Raw genomic sequence first — 14,499 nt, 5'->3', positions numbered from 1 at the left:
TTTCTCAGGATTCTTCTGGTCATTCCTCCAGGGCTCTTGTTCAGTTTATGAGCAGTGTATGACTTTGGATCCAAATCCAGCTGGTGTTTTAGAGTGCATCTCGAAAAGGGAAGGCTCTTGTTAAAACATGAAGGAAATCTGTCTGCTTAGTATACACGTAGGACTGACTTTACAGCATCGGCACTCAATTCAGAAGGAGGAGCATGGAAGTGCCGCAGTCGCATGGCTGTTGAATAAATTGCATTTTCAGCTCTCATCCAAATGCCTTCCAGGCCTGCGATTTTGACAGGAGGCTGTCTGGTCAGGATGACTGGAGTTGAGCCTGTGCATCTTTCTGCTTACCAAGAGCACCAGTAGAAGTCCAAGGAAGAAGGAACTGGGAGACGCTCAGCCTGTCACTGCAGATAATTTTCCTACCTTAGTTAATGCTCTGAGACTAAACTGCCAAGATCTCTGGCCATCTAAAGTTTGGAATTTCACGTGAACCTGAGCTTAGTGCAAGAGAAGCACCATCAGGGAGGGATCTATTCTTCTCTTCTCTTATCTCTGTGACAAAGTTGTTTCACTTTCTCCTAAAGAAGCTTCCAGGGTGGTTTTGTTGTTTGTGGTCCTTTGTATTGCTGATAGCCTTGCGAATGGGTATTCCTGGCTCACCTCTTGCTTCTGGCACTTTTCACTTTTGTCCCTGCCCTGTTACTCTGCTTCCTATGAGTGTGTCTTAGCAGGGCTGATGCCTAGGGGCCTGTATTGTCCAGCGGCTGTTATTTCCCACAGCACCTCTGTCGATGTTTTTTAAAACCTCTGTCTGTGCCATAGCTGGTGTTCCTCTTTCACTATCTGCTATATTAAAGCCTAGTCAATGAATTCCAGCTTTATGTTAGGCCTGGGAATGTCCTGAGGAGGGAGGGGCAGAAAGCTATTGGTGAAGAAAGTCCTCGTAGTAGCAGGCAAGAAAATAAAGTCACAGAACAAGAGAGCAGACCTTGCCTTTTAGTTCTTCAAGCAAGCAAGCAAAGAAACAAAGATCTCCTGTAGAATAGAATTTTACATGGTGTGAAAGTTCTTGGGTTCCTTTTCCTTTCAGAATTCCTGCAAAGAAGATGAGCGTGAGTTTAGTCCAGCATCCCTTACTGTGGGCTGTAACCGGGTGAGTTTGTGTAAGTAAGGAATTCCTGGCTTGTTTCATTCGAATTGGTCATATGAAGTCAAAAGCTGCAAGGATGACATTGGTAATAGTTTTCCTTTAGAAGTGGTGTTTGGTATTTTCCAGCACGTGAGACTAGGAATTAGAACCACCATAGAGCGGCAGGTCAGCAATGATTTTGGCTGTAAGCGATTCCCACCCACAGAGCCGGGCTACGTAGCTCTTTCAGAGCTGGGCTGTGAGATGGGAGCCTACCTCCAAACCAGTCTGCACTGTGATTGCTTTGAAAGCTCCCAGGCGTGATGTCAGTCAGAGTCTGGACCGACCTCTGGGTTTCAGGGTCTGCCGTTGGGTGGGCAGGGAGTGTGGAGAGAGCGAGCTTGTGTTTTTGTTCTTGCTGCTGTTTCTGACAGGGGCGCCTGTGGGATCTAACCTTGAACAAAGAACAGGAACCGGTCAGGCTGAGGGTGCAGCTCCTGCAGCAACTGGACCAAATGGTAAACAAAGGAAACGTGGAGTCAGAAGGAAGAGGCCTGTCCAGGTTCTGGAGAAGGTACGACTACTGCAGCTACGAGCAGATGCAGTCCTGGCTCTGTCCGAGCCTGTGCCTGATTCTGGCAGTTCAGGCGATTCTACGTTCTCTTGAAGAATGGGTCCCCCTTTTCTGTGTTTAAACAAAAAAGTCTGCCAAGGCAAAGGAGCATTCAGGGGTGTCCTTTTGTCTTGTGGTAAGGTGCAGCATTCCCAGGAAATGTTCCTCTTCTGGGCTGTCTTTGGGGAAAAAACTGCTCACCGGGGGGAGGGGGGGGAATGGAAGGGGGGTGGGGGTTTGGGGGGGTGTTACTGACCTCAGTCACAGCCCTCATAGCATCCTATGGCTTTTATCAGCTGCGGAGTGCCGCCTCCAGCCCGGTTTCTAAAGGACTTTTACACACTCCCCCTTCTCGAGGGGCCTTCCTGGGAGGGACCTTCAGTCCCCTTAAGGCAAGTATGGCCTTTATTTGCCCGCTTAGCAACTGTGGCCTTTGTAACTTTGACTCCCAAAGACACCATTTTAAACCGAAATGAAAGTAGCCCCGCCAACAGTTGCTGGGCATTGCTGACTAAAAGAGTGCTCTAAAGCTGTCAAAGCTGTGTGCCGCAAGAGTGGTCTGTTCACTGCACAGCACGTGTTGAACGTTGGCAGTACCTGTTTGATAGGTGGATTAGTTTTGGAAGGAATAAAGCTCCTTGTTAATCATAATGTATGCTAGTCCCCTTAACTATTGAGACTAGACCGTTATGGCACAGGTTGTTCTCTATGTTTCCTCTACTTTTTTGGTCTTCCTCTGTATTATTTTGTGCTGGGGTTGTGTCTTTCTGGTGGACAGAAATTACCTTGTTGTTACAATTCTCAGAGAAGTACTTTAGGTACAATGTGGGGGATTTTTGTTGTTGTTGTTTCCCCAGCATAATCTTCTTGCCACTACAGCATCTCTTTGTTGGAAAGAACTGACCTGGAAGTACTAATGGTTGTGGAAAGGTAAACTTGTAGCATGAGTGTCGGGTTGTATTGTTTCTTTTGTAATTCAGCTTTACACATTGCTTGTCTCCGCTATTAAATGCTTTAAAATGAAATTCTACTTTGTTTACGTTTTCAAATTAACATACTGAAGATGTTGGGTTAGAATGTCTTTTTCTTCACAACCTAGAGGTTTTGGAAAAAAGAGCAACAAGCTTTACGATGTTGATCCTTGAGTGTCATAAGTCGGGAATTTTACATTTAAAAATCATTGTATGAGACTCTAATAAAACAAGCATCAGCTTGGCACTGTGTGTTATTTTAATCAGTCTTACCCTAGCAGAAAACACTCCTTCCCTCCAAGAAGAAGAAGTAGAGGTTTCTAGTCTTGGATGGACTGCTGCCCTATGCTTCAGAGCATTAAAAAGGTCAAAATTGGTGAAAATGTTTTGGATTAGATTTTACCACTCTGCTACAAGTTGTGTAATTATTTATGCCTTTGATAGGTAGTGAGATGAGGCTGGGAGTTAAGATTTCAGATGTGCCTAGGGCATGCTCAGGCAGCTTTTTGCCATCAGGCCAGCGCATTTGCAATAAACCATCATTCTTCAGCCCTCTCCTGAGCTGAGGCACCGTCAGCACCTACACGCACAATGCTGGTCTAGCACATAACACTGTGTTACTGGTTGTTACTTTAGCAGTAGCAAGGTGTGGCTGTCTGACGAGGTAACGTGTCTGGCAGAATGAGGCAATGTTCTAAAAGAGTCAGATGATAATGCAACATGGGGTCCGTTTGGCTTGTTCCCACCATGGTGCATGGATTATCCACCCTATCTGCCTCTGTATTCATTCCCGGACTCCCATCAGCAGTGAAAGAATGCTTTCCCTCCAAGAAGAAATGGGGTTGAGAGACTCGTTCCATTTACGGCGTTCTCCTCAGTCCTGTCCCACAAACCGTGGTACAGGCTGAGTGCACCAGGGTTCGGTCCCTTCTGCTGGGGGGCTGTACAATGAGATGGACAGCGGTGAGGACCAGGGAATGGCTAGCGAGTTGACCAGATGGAGAGCAAGCCATAAATCAGGGAAGATATCCATGAGCTGATCTTCTTTAGCACTGGTTCTGTCAGGTGGAGGAGGATGTCCCACTTCCCTGATCTTAGATGCAGCTGCATAAGAAAGGGCCTTTACCCTGCAAGAGCTGGGCTGGCTGAGGCTACAACCTACACACAAAGACATTTTGATGTCTCAGTCCGGAAAATGCCATTACAGAATTATGGGCAAGATGCGCATCCATTTTGGAAAATCATTTTAGACGATAAAGAACATGGGTTAATGAAATTTAAACAAAAATGGTTTTTATTTTAACTGGGATGATAGGCATTCTTTTAACTTTGAGAAAGCACCTTGTTCTTTAAAGTAGTGCCTGCCTGCTAAAAGGAAAGGGAAAGGTACTTAAAGAAGAACAAGCAGAAACAAGAAGCTCTTCCCTCTCTTCCCCTTGGCATCCCATAAACCCTGGAAAAAGCCACACGCTTGCATCTGTTGTCCTAAAAGCGGATTCGGTACACGGTGTGCAAGAGACCAATCTCACACAGGCGGGAGAGATACTGTTTTATTCTGCGCAGGGTGCTCCGTGGACTTTGCACAAATCAAGCAGGCCGGATTTGTCAGTTGTGTCCCTTTTATACAGTAACAATTGCATCTAATTTATTAAACTACTCCTACCTAATACATATTCAAACTATCTGATGCATGTGCCTAGCATTGCATAACCCTGACGCATCAGATGCCCTCCCTGCACGCGCGGGGGTCTCGGCTGGCCTTCGGTGGTCTTTTGAGGAGGTATCCCCTCCTCGCTTTGACCGCTCAGTCGCTCTGTATCGGGTCAGCGGTCCGTTTTCCTGCCAAGAGGGACGCACCATCCATGAGGAAGAGCTGAAAGGATCAGCACTGGTGCTCCAGGTGAGGCACCGTTAAACAGGAAGACTAGAACAGATCAGACTGATCTTGGCTAACTGACTAAATTTAAACCAGGACTCTCTAACCTACCACAGGGTTTTCTGTATCTGACATCACTTCCAGCGGCACCTGGGCTCGTGGCACCGGTGCCATATTGCTGGCACTGGTGACTGTGGACCTTGATGCTCCTAGCTGCTGAAGTCAGCGTGATCAGGCCAGAGAGCTCGTGGGTGAGGGAAGTCGGAACTGGGAAAGGCTTCTCCGTTTTTCCTCCTCCCGCAGGACGTTTTTGTGCTACTTACCCGCTCCCTCCCCAAGAGGGGGGATCTCCTCTGCCCCGGTGCTGCTTGTCCTGCTGCTGGCTTTGCTTTATTAGCGATTGACTTTCTTGGGGAGGATAAGTTTGTATGAAAATACTGTATAGACACCCGGTGCTCCTCCCCGATCGATGGTTGCTGTTACGGCTTGTTGGCAATTACAGTTGCACTAGAGAGAGAGCTACCTCGCTAGATGCACAGTGTCCGTGTCCCCCCTGGTCCCCCCCACTGCACACACACCCCCACACCCCGAGGCAATCTGTGGCAGAGTGGAGCGGTTCAGGGGAGGAAGCCCCCATGGCCGTGTGTCGCAGGGGAGGCGAGGGACCCCCTTTTGTCTGCCGCCCCCCCCCGGCCGGGGCAGCTCCCCAGGGCTTTGTGCGTGACGCCGCTGTCAGTCAGTCCCCCCCCCCGCTGTGAGGGCAGCGCTGTCAGTCAGTCCCGGGGCGGACCAAAGGGGGTCCTCCCGTGCCCCCGCCACAGGGGGGTCGCCGCCAGGACAGAGCCGGCCCCGGCCCCGGCCCAGCCCTGGGGCTCTCCCGCTGCCCTTCCCGGGCACCAGCGCAGCCTGCCGGGACAAGGGGGACCCGAGGACGGACGGACGGACGGACGGACGGAGCGGCGGGTGGCTCCCGGCGGAGAGAGCTTCCTCCAGAGGAGAGCCCTCGTCTCCGGGAGCTTCCCTGGAGCAGCCTGGGGCCGCTGCCCGGCTGTCACTGCGACTGGCAGTCGGTCGCCGAGGCGAGCTGCCCGGAGCCGGCCCGGCCCGCAGCGGAGCGGAGCGGAGCGGAGCGGCAGGTCTCGGCCCAGGGGCCGCGCCACCCCCAGCCCTTTCCGAAGCGGCCTGGGGAGCGCCGCGGCCAGAGCGGGCAAAGAGAGCCGGGGGCGGCAGTTGGCGGGGAAGGGCGGCGTGCCCCTGCCCGCTCCAGAGGGGAGTTCGGCCGGGGGAAGGAGCCGGGCGACGGTAGCAGAAAGCCACGTCCTCTGCGCTCGCCAGCAGGGACGTGGCGACCCAGAGAGAGCTCCCACGCAGCCTCAGGGCGTGCGAGAGCCTGGCCCTGGGAAGGGCTGGCAGGAGCGGGACCAGCCCTGTGAGGTGGGACCGAGGGGACGACCTGCTCAGCTCAGCTCAGCTCAGCTCAGCCCGCCGGCAGCGCTCCGGGAGGCAGCAGGAAGGGGAAGGCGCACCAGGGACTCTGAGAGCCTCTGGCTGCTGGACCCGTGCTCTGCCCTCCCCGAGGCGGCAACGGGCGCCAGAAAGCACCCGAGAGCCGGGGGGCCCTGGATCCTCCCGCCGCCGGGGGAAAGGAAAAAGGGAAAAAAGGGAAAAGGAAAAAAGGGAAAGGAAAAGAGGGAAAAGGAAAAAAGGGAAAGGGAAAGGGAAAGGGAAAAAGGGAAAAGGAAAGAAAAAAGGAAAAGGGAAAGGAAAAAGGAAAGGGAAAAGGGAAAAGGAAAGGAAAGGGAAAGGGAAAAGGAAAGGGGAAAAGGAAACGGAAAAAAGGGAAAAGGAAGGGGAAAGGGAAAGGGAAAAGGAAAGGGGAAAAGGAAACGGAAAAAAGGGAAAAGGAAGGGGAAAGGAAAGGGAAAAGGAAAGGGAAAGGCAAAGGAAAGAAAAAGGAAAGGAAAAAGGAAAGGGAAAAGGAAAGGGAAAGGAAAGGGAAAAAAGGGAAAAGGAAAGGGAAAAAAGGGAAAAGGAAAGAAAAAAGGAAAAGGGAAAGGAAAAAGGAAAGAGAAAAGGAAAGGAAAGGGAAAGGGAAAAGGAAAGGGGGAAAGGAAACGGAAAAAAGGGAAAAGGAAAGGGGAAAAGGAAAGGGAAAAAGGAAAGGGAAAAAGGAAAGGGAAAAAAGGGAAAAGGAAGGGGAAATGAAAGGGAAAAGGAAAGGGAAAGGGAAAAGGAAAGAAAAAAGGAAAGGGAAATTGAAAGGGAAAAGGAAAGGGAAAGGCAAAGGAAAGAAAGAAGGAAAGGAAAAAGGAAAGGGAAAAAGGAAAGGGAAAAAAGGGAAAAGGAAAGGGAAAAAAGGGAAAAGGAAAGGGAAAGGAAAGGGAAAAGGAAAAAGGAAAAAGGAAAAAAGAAAAAGGAGGCCAGGCTGGGGGCAGCAGGCGAACCCCCTCCTCGCCTTCCCAGGTGCCTCTCAACAAGAGGCGTGAGGCTCCGGAGGCAGAAGGCCAGTCCAGGGAGGATGTGGAGCTCGGGCCAGCTGCGCCAGAGGTGTTGCCACGGTCAGAAAGGCCTACCCCCGTATCACGACCACCTCCCCGAGGAAGCCAAGACGGCTTAGGGGTGTGGGTGACTCCCTTCTGAGGGGAACAGAGGGGCCGAGATGCCGGACAGAGCCTCCTCTTAGGGAAGCCTGCTGCCTCCCTGGGGCCCGGGTTCAGGGCAGCACTGGGAAACTTCCCAGCCTGGGACGGCCCGCGGACTATTGCCCACTACTGCTCTTCCGCCTGGGTGGCGACGAAGCTGCAACGCGTGGTCCAAGGGCGATTGAAAGAGACTTGGGGGCCTTGGGATGGTTGGGAGGGGAATCTGGAACACGGCTTATTTTTCCCTCTCTCCTTCCAGCTGCGGGCAGCGACACTGGAAGAAAGAGACGGACCCGGTCTGTTAATACGTGGGTCGTGGCTGGTGTCCCCACCAGAGTTTTGGGTTTTTCGATAGTGGGGTGGCCGGCACGGCCCCAGGCCTGCTGGTGTCAGATGGGATTCGCCTTTCTCAAAGGGGGAAGGGGGTCTTGGCTCACGAGCTAGCGGGGCTCATTGGCAGAGCTTTAACCTACACTCGAAGGGATGTTATGGAGGCACACACAGTCAAATCCAACAGGTGTTAAAGCCCAGCTTTATTCTTTCGTAAAAAGTTAGTTAGAACTCCAGTAACATTTTGTAAACCACAGGCTCAGTGATGTAAGGGGAATTAATACTACACAGCCGACTTAAGAACTCTTAAGATTTAAAATGATGACTCAAAATGCGCGTATCACTCACCTAAAAGTTGAGGGCTCTCTACCTTGAGGAGTTACCTCGGGTGGCGTCCCGACCCAAGGGGGAGTCCCTGACTGCAGATCCGCTGCTCTTGGGAGGACTGATTCCAAAATGTCCTCCGGCAGGACCCTCTTTACACCCTTGTTGAATCTGATCTGTGATCTTTGATACTGAAAGCAGAGGTCAAAAGACTGGGAGATGCCTGGGAGTCACAGGTGGATCCCGGAGGGGAGAGCTTCCTCCAAAAAAGAAAAAAACCTCAAGGGTAGCTTCCTTGGAGGAGTCTGGGGCTGATACCTGAGATCTTATGTAGGTAAAGCAGAGGACAAAAGCCTCTGGGAGATGACTGGGAGGAGGCTCAGGCAGCTGCCGGAGTTGAGCTGTATCTAAAGGAGAAAAAAAATACCTGGAGTAACTTACTTGGAGGAGTCTGGGGCTGCTACCTGGGATCTCTGGTCCTGAAAGCAGAGGTCAAAAGACTCTGGGAGATGCCTGTGAGGAGTCTCAGGTGGCTGGCAGAGTTGAGAGATTTATCTAAAGGAGAAAAAATATTTTGAGTAACTTACTTGGAGGAGTCTGAGGCAGGTAGCTGCAATCTCCGGTACCGAAAGCAGAGGTCGGAAGACTCTGAGAGATAACTGGGAGGAGTCTTGGGTTGATCCCGGAGGAGAGAGTTTCCTGCAAAAGAGAAAAATCATCTTGTGTACCTGCCTTGGAGAATCCAGGGCTGCTACCTGGGATCTGAGGTCCCTATAAGAAAAGGCCAAAAGACTCTGGGAGATGCCTCCGGGGAGCCTCAGGTGGACCCTGGAGGAAAGAGCTTCCTCCAAAGGAGAAAAATCATCTTGGGTGGGTGCCTTAGGGAAGTCTGGGGCTGCTACCCGGGATCTCAGGTGCCTAAAAGGGAGGTTAAAAGCCTCTCGTGGTTGCTAGGAGGAGTCACAGGTGGATCCTGGAGGAGAGAGCTTCCTCCAAAAAAGAAAAAAAAATCTCAAGGATAGCTTCCTTGGAGGAGGCTGCGGCTGCTACCTGGGATCTGATGTCCCTGTAAGAAAAGGAGAAGGGTGAATGTTAAATTTCCCTGAGCAGAACTAGCACAACAGTCTAGGGGGGGAAAAAAAAAAAATTGACACTGGGACTATAACGGTGTAGGAGACTGAGCCGTTTCTCAGACAGGGCTCTGAAATTTAATAGAAGCTATTAGGGCATGTGGAGAACTAGGGGTAAATTGGTAAACTGGACTAAAAGTGCAAGAATGCAGGCAGAGACCTGATGAGCATCCCAGTGATTCTGGGGGACTCAGACAAGCTCTGCTAACAAAATTTTAATGATGCACTTGCAATTAGTGTCCTTGTGGGTCAAATGGCCCCTGATAGCAGAAACAAAAAAAAAAAAAAAAAGAAAAAGAAAAAGAAAAAGAAAGAGAAAAAAAAGAAGAGGAGCAAAGCAACAAGAGGCTGATTTATTGGCAGTTGCTTTTGCAAGGAGTTTACAAGTGAGATAAGGATTAGGAAGAAAGATGATCAGGTACAGGGTCTGAACTAAGACCTAGAAAAAGAGAAGGAGAATGTGAAGGAACACTAGAAGAAAATGTTACTATTGTGGAAACCTGGGATATGTGCACCAATAAACATATTTTTCTAAACATGTCCCTGAATGACCAGGGAAGTTAATGGATGAGGTAGTGTGTTTGGCTACAGTGGTCAAGAAGAGGAAAGGGTTAAGGAAGAGGGATGTTAAAGGAAAGAGGAATCAAGTGTATTTGTGGCTGTGCTGAGAGAAGCCTTTGAAGTAAGCAGGGGGAGAGGACTGATGGGGACCAGAGCAACCTCTCCCAGCAGAACCTCTGGTTAAAGCAAAGCTGGGAGATGAGGAAACAGAATTTTTAGTCAACACCGGGGCTACGTATTCGGTCTTAAATACACTAGAAGGAAATTTAAGTAACAAAAGCATAAATGTCATTGGTGCGACAGGGACTCGTGAGACCTGGCCATTTTTCAAATCCCTGAAATTTAAACTTGGAAAACAATGGGTTACTCACCAGTTTTTATATTTTCCAACTTCTCTGAAAACTTTTCTGGGTAGAGATTTACTTGAAAAGGTAGAAGCTGAAATCAGATTCAAAGATGGGGAAGTTGAAATTTTAATCCCAGAATCTAAATATGTCGAAGCCATAGCCTTGTTGTTACAGGATACAAATCCCAAAAGGGACAAGATACCTTGAGAAACAGAAGATGCAGTGATCCCCATCGTTTGGGCAGGAGAAGTTCCAAGAAGGTCTAAGAGAGCGGAACCAGTAAGAATTGATCTAAATCTAGGATCATCACCGGTAAGAATTAAACAATACCCTTTAAAATCAGAAGCGAGAACTGGCTTGGTACCAATAGTTCAAAAATTCTGAAAATATAACTTGCTAACAGAATGTGAGCCAAAATATAATACACCTATCTCACCAGTAAAGAAAGCTAACGGAAAAGATTACCGTTTAGTCCAGGATCTTAGAGCAATAAATCAGAGAGTACAAGATATACATCCAGTTGTTGCAAACCTGTGTACGTTACTAACTACCTTCACCAGTGAACAAAGCTTTTTGCTTTTGAGTGGGAAAATCCTGAACCAGGGCAAAAGACACAATATACTTGGACGGTTCTACCACAAGGCTTCAAGAATAGCCCAACTATTTTTGGAAATCAGCTGGTGAATGAATTAGAGATTTGGAGAAAAGAAAATGGACAGGGAACTGTATTACAATATGTAGATGACATCTTAACTGCAGCGGAATCTCGGGAAATTACTGTGTATGTACCACATACGGTAGTCACAGTTTCGGAACAAAAAGGGGGGCATTGGTTGTCCCTCAGCCGTATGCTGAAATACCAAGTGGTACTACTAGAACAAGATGACATCGATCTCAAGACCACTTCAGTTACAAATCCTGCAGTGTTCCTCTCCACTGATTGAGCGGAGAGTTCACCAGAACACGATTGCTTACAAACTGTAGAGGAAATATATGCTAGCCGTCCGGATCTTAAAGACGTTCTGTTAGAAAATCCAGACTGGGAGTTATATACTGACGGTGGTGGTTTTGTTCGCGATGGGAAGAGACTGTCAGGATACGCTGTGACGACCTTAGATGGCATAGTAGAGGCACGAGCCTTATCTCCCAAAACATCAGCCCGAAAGGCAGAACTAATAGCCTTAACTCGAGCATTGGAACTGAGTGAAGGGAGAAAGGTTAATATCTGGACAGAGTCTAAGTATGCTTTTGGAGTTGTACATGCCCATGGAGCCATCTGGAAAGAGAGAGGACTACTATCAGCACAAGGAACTGAAATCAAGCGTGCTGCACAAATACAAGAACTATTACAGAGCAGTCAAAAGCCGATGGCGGTAGCAATAATGCATTGCAAAGCCCACCAAACAGGAAAAAAACCCACCAGAAATAGGTAATCAATTGGCACATGAAGCTGCCAAAGAGGCTGCAGAAACAGGCATCATGGCATTATTACCAGAAAAAGAAATAACTTTACCGGAAACACCACCTAAATATGATAGTAAAGATGCTAACAATAAAAGCCTTACAGGCACAAGAACAAACAGATGGGTGGGCTGTCACACCCACAGGGCAAATAATAATCCCACCCTCATTAGTGAGAGAAATTGCTAAATGAGAACATTGCTAAATAAAGAACATCGGGGAACTGAAAATTTAGTAAAACATCTTCAAAAGATAGTTATAAGCCGAGCAATGACAGAAATTATCCGATCTATCATGGAAAAATGTGAAATTTGTTGTAAAAATAACCCAAATACCAGTAATAAATTAATATTGGGGGTTACAAAAGGAGGAAATTCCCCAGGAGACTACTGGCAAATTGATTTTACAGAACTGCCTAGAAAAGGGGGATATAGATACATTCTTCTTCTAGTTGATACTTTTACTGGATGGCCAGAAGCTTTTCCCTGTCACACCAATTAAGCTAGAGAAGTAACTAAAATCTTGTTGAAAGAAATTATCCCGAGGTTCAGTATCCCTTTAGGAATGTCCTCAGGCAGAGGACCACATTTTGTTGCTGAAGTTATAAAACAGTTGAGTAAAAACTTAGCCATAACATGAGATCTCCATACCCCTTATAGGCCACAATGAAGTGGAAAAGTAGAAAGAATGAACTATACACTTACATTGCAGATCGGGAAAATATGTCAGGAAGCATCAATGACTTGGATACAAGCGCTACCTTGAGCGCTGTTAAGAATTAGAATACAACCTCGTGGTAGAAACAGCTTGAGCCCTTGCAACTTACTTTATGGAAGGCCTTACCAGGCCCCACATAGACCAGGAACAATTCACATTAAAGGGGAAATGGACTTGAATAATTACTTAATGTCCTTGGGAAAGACTGTACAGGAATTGCACAAGTACGTGACGACAAGCAGGCCCTTGGAACTGGATACACCAGCCCATCCATTTCAACCTGGAAACTTGGTCTACATCAAGTTGTGGAATTTGGAGCCGCTAACTGAGAAGTGGAAGGGGCCATTCCAGGGGCTCCTGACTACTTATACAGCTGTCAAGGTCCAAGGGAAAGGCCCGTGGATTCATTATTCCAAGATGAAAAGGGCTCCAACCTCATGGACAGTTGAACAAGAGTCTCCCCTTAAATGGAAATTGAAAAAGTTATGACTGATTTTTATGATTTGTTTGTAACAATTACGGTAGCAATTGTGCCAGATACCATCTTGGGATCAGAACCTCCATTTAATTTTAACACAGAATATAGCTCAAATACTCCACAAAAGTGATTGTTGGATTTCTACCCAAATGCCAGGCTCTGGACAAAGCTAAGTCCTACCCTTGATAGGAGTGCCACTGCCAATAAATGTATCATTATTTAACAATCCACAATATGGTAAAGGACATCAGACAATGCATGGTGGCCAAGCCTCTCCGGAAAAAGACAAGAAGGAAGGTTACAAGTTACCATCACAAAAGATAACCTAAATTCCACTGTATGCTTATATGGGCCAGATAATGACTCTCTAAGCTCCTACACCCTTAAGTCTGGAGAAGATGGGTGTGATGATTACACTGCTAGACGAAATGACAAAACTTTTGTAGGATGTTTCCCAGGATGGAACAGGACCAGATCATGTTGGAGGCCCGCACTAAGTCATACGGACACATCAAATCACTTTGGCCTCCAAGTCCCAGAAGGAAGCGGTTGGTATTGGTTATGCGGAACACGTGCTCGAAAAGTACTGCCTCCCAATTGGCAAGGAGCATGCCCACTAGGAGCCGTAGTCCCCAGTGTAACAATAATTGACAGATTGCATGAACAGAGCGGATGGGTGAAACTTTTCTCAAACAAACCAGGAGGGTTCATAATCCCATTATAGATCATTCCTCAGGATTCCATAGTTTTGCCAGATGGTTTATCCCTTGAATTGGAGTTAGTGAATTGGAAAAGGCAATAGTAAATACATCACCTGTTATAGAGGACATTGAAAACAGAACCGCCGGTGCCATACAGGCATTACAAATCGAAATATCTAGTTTGTCTCATGTAGTAATGCAGAATCAAATGGCTCTTGACTTAACTACTGGCTTCACAGGGAGGTGTTTGTACAATTGTTAATACGAGCTGCTGTACATACATAGATCAAAGTGGCAGAATTTCTACTCATCTAGCAGAGATTTGGAAACAAACAAAGATCTTACATCAGGTTACGAAGGACAATACATCCTGGGGATTTGAGGACTTATGGCACAAACTTACCTCATGGCTACCTAATTGGATTTGGTTGAAAAATCTATTCATTATTGCAATAATCGTAATCTGTGTGTGCATCTTAGCCTGCATAATGATTCAGTGCTGTAGCTGTTATAATCAAGTGTACATGAAAATTAAGATTGGGTATTGAGGCTTTGGATTTGTAGGTCCAAAGTCTCAATAAAAGGGGGGGGAGTTGATGCCTTGAATAAAGGCATGAGAAGGAAAACTTCACTGTATCGCTGGAAAACTTCACTGTATTGCTGCAGTGACGGACATTTGCTTGCTTGAATAACTTTGAAATTTTGGTACGTACTAATTAGATAAGAAAACCTTGAGCTTTGTCAATGGTATGTGCTAAAGTCGCCAACAGACAGGAGGCCTCGGGCCTGATATGCGTCAACAGAGAAGAAGTCTTGGGCCTTGATGATAAGCTTTGAGTTCTGCTGAATTTTTGTAATTAAAACTTGCCAAGGCCAGCTAACTAGGAAGAAGAGATGACCTGCCCCGCGCATGACCAAAGGGCGGGCACTATGTAAATGATAATAGGAATTTGTATATGACTGGAACAATATAAATTTTGCTTGCTGTAGGTAATGGTGTGCAAGCTAGGTGGAGCGATCCCCCATGCACCCAGTGCTGCAATAAAGAATGCCTGCTTTCTAAAACTCCAAAATTGAGTCTTAGAGAGTTTCTTTGGCCGGCTTTTTCGCTAACAGTCTTGCCGCACCCGATGGGGAGAGGAGAACTGAGTGGACTCCAGCGTGCACCGACCCGTTGATCGGGGACTCCATCGGCTCCTCTCCTGCAGTCAGGCGGTAAGCGCAC

The sequence above is a fragment of the Haliaeetus albicilla genome, unplaced genomic scaffold (genome assembly GCF_947461875.1).
Source record: "Haliaeetus albicilla unplaced genomic scaffold, bHalAlb1.1 scaffold_34, whole genome shotgun sequence".
NCBI classification, from domain to species: domain Eukaryota; kingdom Metazoa; phylum Chordata; class Aves; order Accipitriformes; family Accipitridae; genus Haliaeetus; species Haliaeetus albicilla.
The sequence above is the reverse complement of the archived record's forward strand: the minus strand, read 5'-3'. Positions refer to the sequence as shown.